General features: G+C 40.6%; 1 pseudogene; it reads right to left on the bottom strand.

Moving 5' to 3' along the window:
- Positions 1 to 7,548: 7,548 nt before the first annotated feature.
- On the bottom strand, positions 7,549 to 7,956 carry LOC100615849 (BLOC-1-related complex subunit 8-like; annotated as a pseudogene).
- Between the last annotated feature and the right edge of the window lie 6,690 nt (positions 7,957 to 14,646).

Here is a 14,646-nt window from a genome sequence, read left to right on the forward strand (position 1 = left end):
TGTTTCCCAAGTAAGGCAAGTCGTAAGTATTTGATTTAATAATAGTATGCTGTTCCACAACTAGCGTATATTGAGGAATTGCATCCATAGACAACTCCAAGGTCAAAGTCCTTATAATATCATCTTTATACAGTTAAATGGATTAATTAGCAAAAAGATATTGATATCCCATCTTGAGGATATAATAATTCAGGCAAGCTACAGTCAATCAATTTGTGTATTTGATAATTATGTATTGGGCACCAATGTGTATCAGGCCCCATTTAGGGCCTAAAAATCACCACAGATAAAACCAATATGTTCCACACTCATTATAAGAAGAAAGGAGCTTTCAGCGGTAGAGAAATCTTTGCTTTTCCACAGGTCTCCCATCGTTTGTGAGGAAGAGCTAGCTCTCATTTTCTCTAAATAGGGAGGCTTAAGACTGTGGAGAAAAATGAAATGAGAAGAGAGTAGATACTGATATTTCTATGTGGGGCAGAGGATGTACAAACACCTATGCCCTGCCTTTTGTCTGGAGATTCCAACAAAAATGAGGATATGGGATGAGACAGTGGCACAGGCATAGAAATTAAACAGGGGAGGTTTCAAAGACTCCCATGCTTATCAAGGCAGACCGTTGTTAAAGACCAAAATCATTAAGGCTTTGTTAACCACATTTTTTGTTGTTTTAGGGGCTCATGTTTCTCTCAAGCCTGGTGTGTTCTCTGTTCATCTTATACATTAAAAAATAATAAGCAATAGGAAAATTTTGTCCTTAAAGATAGTACAGACCGGGCACAGTGGCTCACGCCTGTAATTCCAGCTTTTTGGGAGGCTGAGGCTGGCGGATCACCTGAGGTCAGGAGTTCAAGACCAGCCTGGCCAACATAGTGAAACCCTGTCTCTACTAAAAGTACAAAAATTAGCCGGGCATGGTGGCACGCACCTGTAATCCCACCTACTCGGGAGGCTGAGGCAAGAGAATTGCTTCAACTCGGGAGACGGAGGCTGCAGTGAGCCGAGATCATGCCACTGCACTCCAGCCTGGGCAAGAGAGCGAGACTCTCTCTCAAAAAAAAAAAAAACGAAAAGATAGTACATATTTATTTTTCTTTGAATAATTCTATCTTTATAGCTTATACCTCTAGCTCATAGTAGCCATCAACGTAGTAATGCTATTTTTTCTTAGACATTAATATGACTTATAAGCATCTTTTATTGGATAATAACAATAAAAAAACTTGTTTGTGAAGTGTCTTATAGTTTACAAAACACTTTCACCTACATTATCTCATTTGATTAATGACTCTGGCAGGTGGCCTGGGCAGCCATATTTATCTTTGCTTTGTAGAAACCAAGACTTAAAGACGTTATGAAACACCTAAGGCCTCACAGTGAGTTACAAGTAGAGCTGAGATTTAAACCTAAATCATGTGTCTTCAAGCCTAGATCATGTGATCCTACTTTAATTTCTTCTTTCCGTGGTCTGTCTCCCATAACAAGTAAATTATGGTACCATGGCATTTAGCCATCACTGCTTTAGATGTTGCTAAGGCAAATGGTTTTTATCCCATCTTTAGTTAGCATCATATAAGCAATAGGTAATAAGTAAAAAGTCGCTAGCTACTGCTATGCATTAAGGAACCTGAAAGAAAGGGTTAATCATTATGTAAAGAATATTATGAACGGCCTAAAGAGAAGAAAGAAAATAAAAGAGCAATGGCCCATTATAAAAGGTTTATTAAGAGAAGAGCATTTAATCTGAAATTTTAATAAAATAATTATCCTCTTAGTGATTGGCTAATATATTAATCTTGCTGGAGTAATGTTTTTATCTTCTAAAAGATATCTGTTTGATAAAATGGGCTGAGGATAAAAAAGCTATTTTTAAGTCACTGAGCTTTTCAGTGACTCTTGACGCCAGGTCCCCATTTGATGCCTTATTGTACTACTCACTAAAAGCAACATGGTCAGCCACTTAGAACACCACTTCTGGAAAGTTGCCTTGGTTTCCCTCCACATTTTCAGATATTCAAATTAATAGAATAATTTTTGAAATTTTTCCTGTTTAACACAATTCACCAATAGGTATAGAGCACCAGATGCCAGGCACCAGGACATGCAAAGACCAATAAAACTTAGTCTATGACCTCAAGAAGCTTGCAAGAGCAACTTCTATATGTATAGCAATGTTTACTTAGGGCCTACTTTTATATCTAGTCAATAACATTTTGAGCTGAATTATCAGCACTTTTCCCCTTTCTAACAATGCTTCCCACCTAGGAGATGGGCCCTGTGACTCTCATTGTCACTAATTCCAGCAACACAAGATGTGATCAGGTCTGGACAGTGGCCCAAGCTGGACTAATTAGATTCATCCTCCTGCCTTTTGAATAAGGACACAGAGAGTCTTGTAAATGAGCTCTGGGTTATGGATCAGCTAGACTCAGGAAATGAGGGCTCTGGATTGGCTAGGCATGATTTTAGAGTTGCCAGATAAAATACGGGCATGCTATATTTTTGCTTGCCAAATCTGGCAACCGTACATGATGTGCCATATAAAAGTGGAGGAGTTAAGAAAGCTATTCTGCAAAAAGGAGTAGAAACGTAGAAATAACAAAAATTAACAACTATGGTGAAAGTGTAGTGGGGAAGAGGATAAGTTTGAGGAAAAGAAAAAATATCCCAAGAGTTGCCTCAGTCACTGACAACTTTCCAGTCCTCAGCTCCAGTCCCTTGATGAATGTGGCTGCATTTCTTGCCCTTGAGTTCTGTAAGATACCTTGATTGTTTATAAGAGATTTTTTTTCTTTAGATAGCTTAGAGGAAATATGTTTCTCGTATCAAACATGTCCAAAGGCATACATAATGTTGTCACACTTTGAGAAAAAGTTTTTATTATTTCACAAATGTTAAAGAATTCACAGAGTCCATGAAATAGATGAATAGGAAACTTGTTTCTTATTTACCGAGTAGGAAAGTTTGCCTCAAATACAATGAGATGTCTGGATCAGTACGTCTAAAATTGTGCATTTGGAAACCTGCATAGGTCTCCTTGGTTTCCTTAGAAGTATAGTTAATGAGTAATGTACGTTCCCTAGGTGTTATTCTAAAATGTTGTCCCCAAAGTAAAAAGTATCCACAGGATAAAGTTAGACTTCAGGCATAATTCAATTTCAATTATGTTTATTCCTCCTCTTCCTTTTTCTTGTCTCTTTCTTTCTCCTTCTCTTTTTTCTCCCTTGTCCCATTCTCTAATCTCCCTGGCTAAATTCCTCCAGAGGAAAAAAAAAAAAGGCCATCGAAAAAGTCACTAACACCTCAGTGTAAATGAGTTGAAAGTGCTATTCGCACTTGTAGTATTTGCATTTTAAAAGAAGACCTTAAGAGAGGGGAAGCCAACAGAATATTTCTGGGCTTCCCAGAACAACAACCTTACTATAGTGCTATGGACAACAACCTATACACAACCCTATTTAATGTGGTGTTTATTAAATAATATTATTTATTATTAATTATTATAATTAATAATTATTAATTATTAATATCTAATATTAAATTAATATTAGATCATGGGGTGAGACAGGTCATCATGGTGAATATTCAAAAAATCTTCTTGGTCTGGGTCCATCTACCCAAATTTGGACATGGCTAGGACTGGAGATGACTTTTACTGGTGTGGATCTAGGAAAAGGATCCATGGATATGTAAGCTAGGGACAGTCATCAATGTCAATGGAGCAATGGCCCAACTCCCAGAAGAACAAAGAAACAGAACTGACAGGGGACCTGAAGGAGGGGCAAGAGAGACAATCTAAAACATACACTCGGTAGTATATTTCCAAGGTTAGTTGTAAGGAGAGGCCAAGTAAGAGAACTACATTGCAAGGTTCTTGAACCTAAACAGAACACAGGTGGCTAGGCATTTGAATTTTACCCACAAGCTAATTGTTCCCTCTATCCAAAAACTTCTTCCCCTGCCTAAAACTTTACTACCTGGATGTTCTTTTTATTCATTAAACAATCTTTTTTTGGCATTTAAAGGAAGATTGTAAGTCATTCATACCTTAACATAAACGATGAAGAAACCAGTCAGTTCCAAGCTATATTGTAAAACATGGGACTGTTGGGTAGTAGCACAGCTACTTGGGAGGCTGAGGCAGAAGGTGTCCAGGAGTTCGAGGCTATAGTGAGCTATGATTGCACCACTGCATTCAAGCCTGAGTGACAGAGACCCTGGTCTCTTAAAGATAAATAAATAGGCTGGAAGCAGTGGCTCATGTCTGTAATCCCAGCACTTTGGGAGGTAGAAGTAGGAGAATGGCTTGACTCCAGGAGTTCAAGTCCAGCCTAGGCAACATAATGAAAGGAACCCTGTATCTACAAAAAAAAAAAAAAAAAAATTAGCCAGGTATGTGTGCCTATAGTCCCAGCTACTCAGGAAGCTGAGGTGGGAGAATCGCATGAGCCCAGGACTTTGAGACTACAGTGAGCTATGATTGTGCCACAGCACTCTAGCCTGAACCACAAATGAGACCCAGTCTCTGAAAAAAAAAATTTTTTTTAATAGAAATAAATAAATAAAATGTGGAAATGTTCTTTTTTTTTTTTTGGACAGAGTCTCGCTCTGTCGCCCAGGCTGGAGTGCAGTGGCTCGATCTCAGCTCACTGCAAGCTCAGCCTCCCGGGTTCACGCCATTCTCCTGCCTCAGCCTCCCGAGTAGCTGGGACTACAGGTGGCCACCACCACGCCCGGCTAATTTTTTGTATTTTTAGTAGAGACGGGGTTTCACCGTGTTAGTCAGGATGGTCTCTATCTCCTGACCTTGTGATCTGCCCGCCTTGGCTTCCCAAAGTGCTGGGATTACAGGAGTGAGCCACTGCGCCCGGCCGGAAATGTTCTTATGGCTAGGGAGAAGGAAGAATTAATTTTGAAATAGGGGGGTATTTTGAGGGGCAGGCAGGCCCAGTTATGACAGGAAGGCAGCATTGATGACACTTAGTACTAAAGTGCTAGAATTATGGACAAGAATTGGAAGACAAACAGAAGAAAGCCTTTAAATTCAATTGTTCTAGTTTACATTTTCTACAGTTTATCCATCCCACAAGATGACTCCCAGAACCCAGATGGAAAGAACAATATGTAGTACCTTTATGCAAAGTACATCCTTTCCCCCAGGTGGTGAAGAGCCATCCCAGGATCCACAGCTCAGCGAGCAGAGGGGCTATAGATTCCAGCCCCCTGTCTGCATTTTCTTACCTGGGCATCATTGTGCACAACTTACACAACCATATGTGCAGCATTCCCTTCCTCCTTTCCTCCTCTGCCCCCCTCATACATATGTCTACCTGGTACTTAACGAAATGTGACTCAACCATCAAGACCCAGCTCAAGTAGCACTTAGGTTGTGATTTTCACAGGAGAGGCCTCTCCTCTACTGCCTTATGCTAACACTAGAGACACATCATAGAATAGTGACTAACAGTGCCAACTCTGGAGCCAAACTGCTTGGGTGCAAATCCCAGGTCTGCCATTTCTTAGTGGTATAACTGTGGACCCACTGCCTGTTCCTTTATCTATAAAATGGAAGAATGTAAGTAACAATCTCATAAGTTTGTTATGGATATCTAACAAGATAATACATGTAATATACTTAGAATAATACTTGGCATAATGAGCACTCAGTAGGTATTTGGAATTGCTGTAACTCAGTTGATGCTGATAGGGTATCATTATCCCAGTGAATTTTTGTTAGGCTGATATGTGCCTAGTTTTTCTAGTCAAGGAAAAAATTTTATTCATGTTTATATTCCTAGGACCTGGTTAAAAAAAAAATTACAGGTTCTAGGCTGGGCATGGTGGCTCACACCTGTAATCCCAGCACTTTCGGAGGGCGAGGCAGGTGGATCACGAGGTCAGGAGTTCAAGACCAGCCTGGCCAAGATGGTGAAACCCTGTCTCTACTAAAAATACAAAAATTAGCTGGGTGTGGTGGCCCACGCCTGCTATCTCAGCTACTCAAGAGGCTGAGGCAGGAGAATCACTTGAACCTGGGAGACAGAGGTTGCAGTGAGCTGAGATCATGCCCCGGCACTCAAGCCTGGGCAACAGACCAAGACTCTATCTCCAAAAAAAAAAAAAAAAAAGAAAGAAAGAAAAAGGAAAAAAAAAAGAAAAATTACAGGTTCTAGAAGATACTCTGTATATTTTTGATAAATAAATGAGTAAGCCTCTGGGACTCAATAGCCAAGGAGATTCCTCTCTTGGGAAAACAGGATTCCAGAGAGAAGTCCCAAAGAACAGTATATCCCACGTTTCTGGCCCAGATGCCCCAGATCCACTTAAATGGAAAGTAGAGATAGTTTTGTGGTATGAACCTGTGGCACTGCAGAAAAAGCAAACTCCCCATTGCTTGAGGGCCCAGGAGAGAAGGTCTGTGAACAGTGGGTAAAGAGAGGATCTTCCTTCCAACACTAGACTCTGCCAATCCCAACTAAGAAACCCCTCCTCCCATTTGTTTTATACAAAAGGTGACATGGATCCCTGCGAAATGAGGCAAGGCTTTGATTGGACAGACTCAAGGATAATAGTAAACAGAAGGTACTTTAGATTACACACGTCTAGGCATTGGAAGCTCATCAGGAAATTGAATGGCACCTAGAATAGTGATTGGCACAATGTTGGTAATAAATAAGTGTTAGATTGATCCATAAATCATAGAAAGAATAAAATAATTAACAAACAACAAGGAAAAAGATTATCCATCAATCAGTCGTGGTGGCAAATCCTCAGATTATATTGTGAAGGTGGCTGGTTAGCAATAGTCTACAGTGTCCCGAGGAACACTGGGTCAAGGAATTACTAAAAGGTCTGGAGTCATTTGCATTTGAAAAAGGCTGCATGCTATACAGTGGAGATTTTTTAAAGTTAGCTTAATAAGAACTCTGCTTAGCTTTGTTTGGTTAACAGCATGAAACATTTTTCCCCTGCAGAGTGTTCAATAGTCTATCTCAAAGTTTAAAAAACACATAAAACTAAAATTAAATTTATGCTTAGGAATATAAACTATAATGCACATTTGAAAAAAGAGCAATTTCTGCTATGAAGCTATGGCATTTTTTAAAATTTCTGTCGTGGTTAAATACTGTTGGTGTTTTTGTTTTTATTTTTTATTTATTTATTTTTTTGAGATGGAGTCTTGCTCTGTCGCCCAGGCTGGAGTGCAGTGGCATGATCCTGGCTCACTGCAACCTCCGCCTCGCAGGTTCAAGCGATTCTCCTGCCTCAACCTCCCGAGTAGCTGGGATTACAGGCACCTGCCACCAAGCCCGGCTGATTTTTGTATTTTAGTAGAGACAGGATTTCACCATGTTGGCCAGACTGGTCTCGAACTCCTGACCTCAAGCGATCCACTTGCCTCGGCCTCCCAAAGTACTGGGATTACAGGAATGAGCCACCGCGCCCGGCCTATCTTTATTTTATTTTATTTTATTTTATTTTATTTTATTTTTTAATTTATTTTTTTGACAAGAGGAAAGAGTTTTCTAATAAGCGAGAAGCAGCGGGTTCCCAGCGCAGCTGAGAGACAGTCCTTGCGGCTGAGAGTGGCAGCAGGGGCGGGCGGTCCCAGGAGCTACCTGTGGCCCTGGGCACTGGCATTCCTATGGTCTCGGATGCTGATGGCCCGTTTGAGCAGACCTTCCACGCTGCGGAAGTAGACGCTGCTGTCCACCAGGTTCTTCACGGCGCGGCGGGCGTACTCCACGGTGTAGATGGCTCCCCGGCTCTACTCCTCCCAACGCCGCATGTCTGCGTTGCGCTGGGCCAGCTCCGGGGAGGGAGTGGCGCATGTGCTCCTGCAGCCGGTACGGGGCCACAGACGGCCACAGTTCACCAGGACGTAGACACTCTCAGTGAACTTGTCCGTGACTTTCTTCCCCTTGAGCTGCATCTCTGGTTCCTCCATAGCGACCGCGACCCCTTTATTTTTTAATATGTGTTTTTAACATCGTAAAGTAAACATAGCACAAAATTTCTATTTCAACCGTTTTTAAGTGTTCAATTCAACGGCGTTAAATACATTCGCCACGCTGTGCAACCATCACCACCAACCGTCTCCATAAGTTTTTTTTGTCATCCCAAACAGAAACTTTACCCATCAAACAATAACTCCACATTCCACTCTTCCCCAGCCCCAGGTAACCTCTATTATATTTTCTGTCTCTATGAATTCCACTATTCCATTTACCTCTTATAAGTGGAATCATACAATCCGGCATATTTCACTTAGCATCATGTTTTGTTTGTTTGTTTGTTTGTTTGTTTTTTGGAGACGGAGTCTCGCTCTGCCGCCCAGGCTGGAGTGCAGTGGCGCGATCTCGGCTCACTGCTAGCTCCGCCTCACGGGTTCACGCCATTCTACTGCCTCAGCCTCCCCAGTAGGTGGGACTACAGGCGCCCTCCACCACGCCCGGCTATTTTTGTGTATTTTTAGTAGAGACGAGGTTTCACCGCGTTAGCCAGGATGATCTCGATCTCCTGACCTCGTGATCTGCCCGACTGGGACTCCCAAAGTGCTAGGATTACAGGCGTGAGCCACCGCGCCAGGCCAGCATCATGTTTTTAAGGTTCATCCATGTGGTAGCATGTATCAGAATTTCACTCCTTTTTAAGGCTGAATTATATTCCACTCTATGGAATATAATTTTATTCTATGCATAGACCACATTTTGTCTATCCATTCTTCTGTCAGTGGACATTTGAGTTGTTTTCCTTTTGGCTACTGTGAATAATGCTGCTCTGAACATTGATGTACAGGTAGGTTTGAGTCCCTGTTTTCAGTCCTTCTGGGTACATACCTAGAAGTAAAGCAAAATTGCTGGATCATGTGGTAATTCTATATTTAACTTTTTGAAGAACCAGTGTTTTTATTATGTATTTTATTTTTAGAGACAGAGGTCTCACTCTGTCGCCTAGGCTGAAGTGTAGTAGCACCATGATAGCTCACTACAGCCTCAAATTCCTGGGCTCAAGTGATCCTCCTGCCTCAACTTCCTAAGTAGCTGGGACTACACGCTTGTGCCATCATGCCTGGCATGTGTTCTTATTTTTTATGTGACAGAATCTTTCTCTTGATTGCTAAGTTAAGAGAGTCTGAATTCTGCTATGCTACGCAGGAATGTATACTATCAATATGTAAAATGTAGCATAAGTTTTAGTTAATCATAATCATTTTACAGGAAAAAGCAGGTTATTCATAATATTTAGGGCTAAAGATTGGGATGTGGTAAGAGGAGATTGCTATAATCAAGTAACATTCCATCCAGAAGATAACAAAAATAGTAAGAATACATCTGTTCCTCATGCTCTCCTTCCTCCCAACTTCAAACATGCATCAGTGTAAAATCTTTCCCTAATGTCACTTTCTGAAGTTGGTATGCTGGCATAGAATCCAAGGTCCTGATGTCTCTTCCATTTTCTCTTTTGATGACTATTCCTTTATTCTTACCTATCAAAGGGTAAGGCTAAATTAATTATTTCTTTGAGTTTTTGTATCTTCAGTATTTCATTTTCTCAATTTTTGTTATAGTCTTTATTTATATAATTAGCTATCATTGCTTCATAGGCCTGCTGTTTGTTAAAAATCTTACCAATACCTCTCAATTTTTTCAATTTGTTCTATTAATAATGAGATCTGGGCCAGGTGCAGTGGCCCATGCCTGTAAATCCTAGCACTTTGGAAGGCCAAGGTGGGTGGATCGCTTGAGCTCAGGAGTTTGAGACCAGCCTGGGCAACATGATGAAACCATGTCTCTACAAAAAATACAAAATTAGCGGGGCATGGTGGTACATGCCTGTAGTTCCAGCTACTTGAGGGACTGAGGCCGAAGGATCACTTGAGTCCAAGAGGTCGAGGCTGCAGTAAGCTGAGATCGCACCACTGCACTCCAGAAAAAAAAAAAAGAGATTTGAAATAAACACAAGGTTCTGAAGTTTTTTGTATGATTGGATAGATTTCATTGTTCTATAGGCCCCTTTCCTGCTTATCATCTTCCACTTAGTGAGCATCATTTATCCCTGAAAAAGTTCTCCTTGAGTTAATTTTAAGTGGAAAAATAACATTAATTTATTGAGTCTACTTTGAGCTGCCACTTCCAAAACAAAACAGCAACAAGTTTTAAAGCAAATTTCTTTTCTTCTATATTCTTTAGATCCATGGTTTAAAAAGAGGGATTTGGCAAAATTCACCAGCAGTCCTTAGGATTACACTGGTACTGAAGTAAAGCGAGGGAAAAAAAAAAGTAAAATTGGAGATGAGATAAAGCTATAGTAAGTCCAAAAGCATCATGAGCTCTGATAGCTAGGGAGAGAGGAGAAGAAAGATACAATGATGCTAAAAAGGGACTTTTTATTGTTGTTTGTTCTGTTTTTGCTTTTTGACAGGCAGGCAGGGAAAACTGAGGGACAGTAATCTAACATAGATACAATTCCTAAGGCATAAGCTCATTCTAACTGTATTGTAACAAAGTCAAGTAGCTTGTTAAAACAAATACTATAGGAATTGTGTGGGTTTCAAAGAATTCCCAGGAGACCAGTAGTGAACAAAAATTTTCAGAATATTTTCTAGAATTAGACAGTATGGGACCAGGTGTGGTGGCTCATGCCTGTAATCTCAGCAGTTTGGGAGGCCGAGGTGAGTTTGAGACCAGCCTGGGCAACAGGTGAGTTGAGCCCTGGAGTTAGATATCAGCCTGGGTAACATGGTGAAACTCTGTCTCTACAAAAAGTACAAAAATTAGCCAGGTGGCCGGGCGCAGTGGCTCACACCTGTAATCCCAGCACTTTGGGAGGCTGAGATGGGCGGATCAAGAGGTCAGGAGATTGAGACCATCCTGGCTAACACGGTGAAACCCTGTCTCTACTAAAAATACAAAAAAATTAGCCGGGCGTGATGGTGGGTGCCTGTAGTCCCAGCTACTTGGGAGGCTGAGGCAGGAGAATGGCGTGAACCCGGGAGGCAGAGCTTGCAGTGAGTTGAGATCGAGCCACTGCACTCCAGCCTGGGTGACAGAGCAAGACTCCGTCTCAAAAAAAAAAAAAAAAAAAAAATCCCAGCTACTCAGGAGGCTAAGGTGGGAGGATCGTTTGGGCACAGGAGTAGGAGGCTGCCGTGAGCTATGATTGTGCCGCTGCACTCCAGCGTAGGTGACAGAATGAGACTCTGTCTCAAAAAATAAAAAATAAAGAAAGAAAAAGAAAAAAGAAAGAAAGAAAGAAAAAGAAAATATGGGTCAGATGCAGTGGCTCATGTCTATATGTAATCCCAGCACTTTGGGGGGCTGAAGTGGGAGGATCACTTGAGCCCAGGAGTTTGAAACCAGCCTGGGCAACACAGCAAGTCTCCATCTTTACAAAAAATTTAAAAATAAGAGGTATGTTCTAAGCTATAGAAGATAAGTTCCGTTATTGTATATTTTAGTAGTCACTGTTCTAAGAAAAAGTAATTTTACCACCATCATTGCATAATGTACTAAGTCAACTTTATGTATCAAACACTAAAAGATACAGAACAGTAGTTCCCAAACCACTCTTGGAAATATGGGGCATGGAGCAGGTATAGTGCCCAGGGGTCAGAGATCAAATCATCCATGTATGTATAAATATATATATATATATAAAACGTTGTTGAAAAAAATATTTTTAAGTTGAGATCCACTACTGTATTTGGTGGTATTTTCAGGCAAAAAACAGCAACATAGATAGCAGAATAGAAAATTGTATTTTAGGCCAGGCACAGTGACTCACGCCTGTAATCCCAGCACTTAGGGAGTCCGAGGCAGGTGAAGCACCTGAGGTCAGGAGTTCAAGACAAACCTGGCCAACATGGCAAAAGCCCATCTCTACTAAAAATACAAAAATTAGCTGGGCTTGCTGGTGGGCACCTATAATCCCAGCTGCTCAGGAGGCAGTAGCTGAGGCAGGAGAATCGCTTGAATCCGGGAGGCAGAGGTTGCAGTGAGCCGAGATCACACCACTACACTCCAGTCTGGGCGACAGAGCAAGACTCTGTCTCAAAAAAAAAAAGAAAAAGAAGAAAGAAAGAAAGTAGGAAAGAAAGAAAGAAGGAAGGGAGGGAGGGAAGGGAAGGAAAGAAAGAAAGAAAGAAAAGAAAAGAATATGGGATTTTAGAGTAAAGGAATGACCCTGTTTAATGCAAAAGGTCCTCTTTTAGGCAGCACACTCCTGTGGTTTGTCCAATTTCTTTCTGATACTGTGTTGTATTCAATATTGCTCAAAAGGAACTGTCATCTGTAGATCTTAGAAATCTTTTATTATTATTCTGAAATTTCATTATGTTTCCCCCTAAAGATAATTAATATTAACATTTTCTTATAATCCTTCTAGAAATTTTTCTCTGCATATTATTTTACTAATAAAATTGAGATTAAAATAGCACCAGACTGCCAGTGTGTGTGTGTGTGTGTGTGTCTGTGTGTGTGTGTGTGTATCTGGCTTCTTTAACTTCATATTAATTTTTGAAAGTTGTCTTTTTACTTCACAAAACATAATGATTATAAAAATATTTTTTATCTATACAATTACAAATGTAAAGATAAGTTACTGAGTGAGGTTCTGAATGGATCTATTGTCCTAGGTATTTTTATGGATAGGATTTGTTAAATAAGAACCTATAAAAAGTGCTCTGCAAGAAGTCTTACTAATGTTCCTATCCATGTTTGTGAGTTCATTTTCTGTTGCTGTAATGGAACAATGGAGCCTGGGTAATAAAGAAGAGAGGTTTATTTGGCTTAACAGTTCTTCGGGCTGCACAAAAATGGCACCAGCATCCACTTGGCCTCTGGTGAGGCCTCAGGAAGCTTTGACTTACAGTGGAAAGTGGAGGAGGAGCAGGTGTGTCACATGGCAAGAAACGGAGTAGAAAGAGAGATGCCAGCCTCTTTAAAACAACCAGGTCTCACATAAACAAATAGAGTAAGAATTCACTCATTACAAAGGGGATGACACCAAGTCATTCATGAGGAATCAGCCCAAGCATCTGTCACTAGGGGATCACATTTCAACATGAGATTTGGAGGGGACACACATCCAAACTATGTCACCATGCATTTCAAAATAGATTCTTGGCTAGGCATGGTGGCTCACGCCTGTAATCCCAGCACTTTGGGAGGCTGAGGAGAGGGGGATCGCTTGGGCCCAGGAGTTTGAGAACAGCCTGGGCAAAAAAATGAGACCCCATCTTTACAAATAAAATTAACCAGATGTGGAGGGATGCACCTATAGTCCCCGCGACTCAGGAGGCGAAGGCAGATCACCTGAGCCCAGGACGTTTGAGGCCATAGTGAGCTGTGATTGCATCACCATACTCTAGCCTGGGTGACAGAGTGAGACGCTGTCTGAAGTAAAATAAATTCATTAACTTAATTAAATAATAAAAAAAAAGTCTCTGGTGAATGATGACACTAGACATAGTAAAGAGCAAATACAGTGGCCAAAAGTCAATTTTTCAATTTGAGAATGATTTTTCAAAGAGCATCTATTCACTAAAACCCACTCTTGCCTTTACCATGCACAATTACACCTAAATGACCAGTGTAGTTACCAAATATTGGTGCTGTGATTCCAGATTGGCTTCTATTAGTTATAATTTAGCTAAGATCCAGCTTTTTCATGAATAAAAAAATCTGTCTCTAAATCCAGTAAGCTTAGATCACTTATCAAGTATATTATAGATCCAAATTATACTTTAGTTGGAAGATTAGATTATATGACTGGTAAGGATTCTTTCCAGTATATGGGGAATATTTTAATTCATTTGTTCATGATAGATATTTAGTTAAGTCTACCATGAGCTTTTACATGTGAAACTTAAGCATTAATTTTTTCCAATGGTGAAATGTAGAATTGCTGGCCTTCCTCTCTAGACATTTGAGACAACACAGATTTTCATAGTTTGATACAGATAGAGCTTAAAATTTTTTATTATAAAAAGAAAATATGCTCAGTAAGGAAATATTGGAAAATACAAGTAAGTACAAAGAGAAAGACTATTACAAGAAGCTAATCACTGGCCAGATGTGGTGGCTCATGCCTGTAATCCCAGCACTTTAGGAGGCCAAGGCGGCTGGATCACTTGAGGACAGGAGTTCGAGACCAGCCTGGCCAACATGGCAAAACCTCGTCTCTACTAAAAATACAAAAATTAGCCGGGTGTGGTGGCATGCAACTGTAGTCCCAGCTACTCGGGAGGCTGAGGCAGAGGAATCGCTTGAACCCGGGAGGCAGAGGTTGCAGTGAGCCAAGATCATACCACTGCACTCCAGCCTGGGTGACAAAGCACGACTCCATCTCAAAAATAATAATAATAATTATCACTGCTTACAGTTGGATGTATGTCCTCCTCTGCTTTCCTCGTTACAAACATATTTTCTAACCTGCCCCCCAAAATAGGTATCGTGTTATCCATATTACTTTAAGCCTTTCTTTTTCACCACTTATACATTATGAACATTTTCCCAGGTTTACGGTCTTCTAAAACCACACTTTTAATGGCATGCATTGTTTAATAGCCTAGTTATACCAAAATATGCCCAATAAAACCCAAATTCCTGGGCATTTATAAGGGAAAAAAAGCACTATGGTGAA

This window comes from Pan troglodytes, chromosome 10, assembly GCF_028858775.2.
Source record: "Pan troglodytes isolate AG18354 chromosome 10, NHGRI_mPanTro3-v2.0_pri, whole genome shotgun sequence".
NCBI classification, from domain to species: Eukaryota; Metazoa; Chordata; class Mammalia; order Primates; family Hominidae; genus Pan; species Pan troglodytes.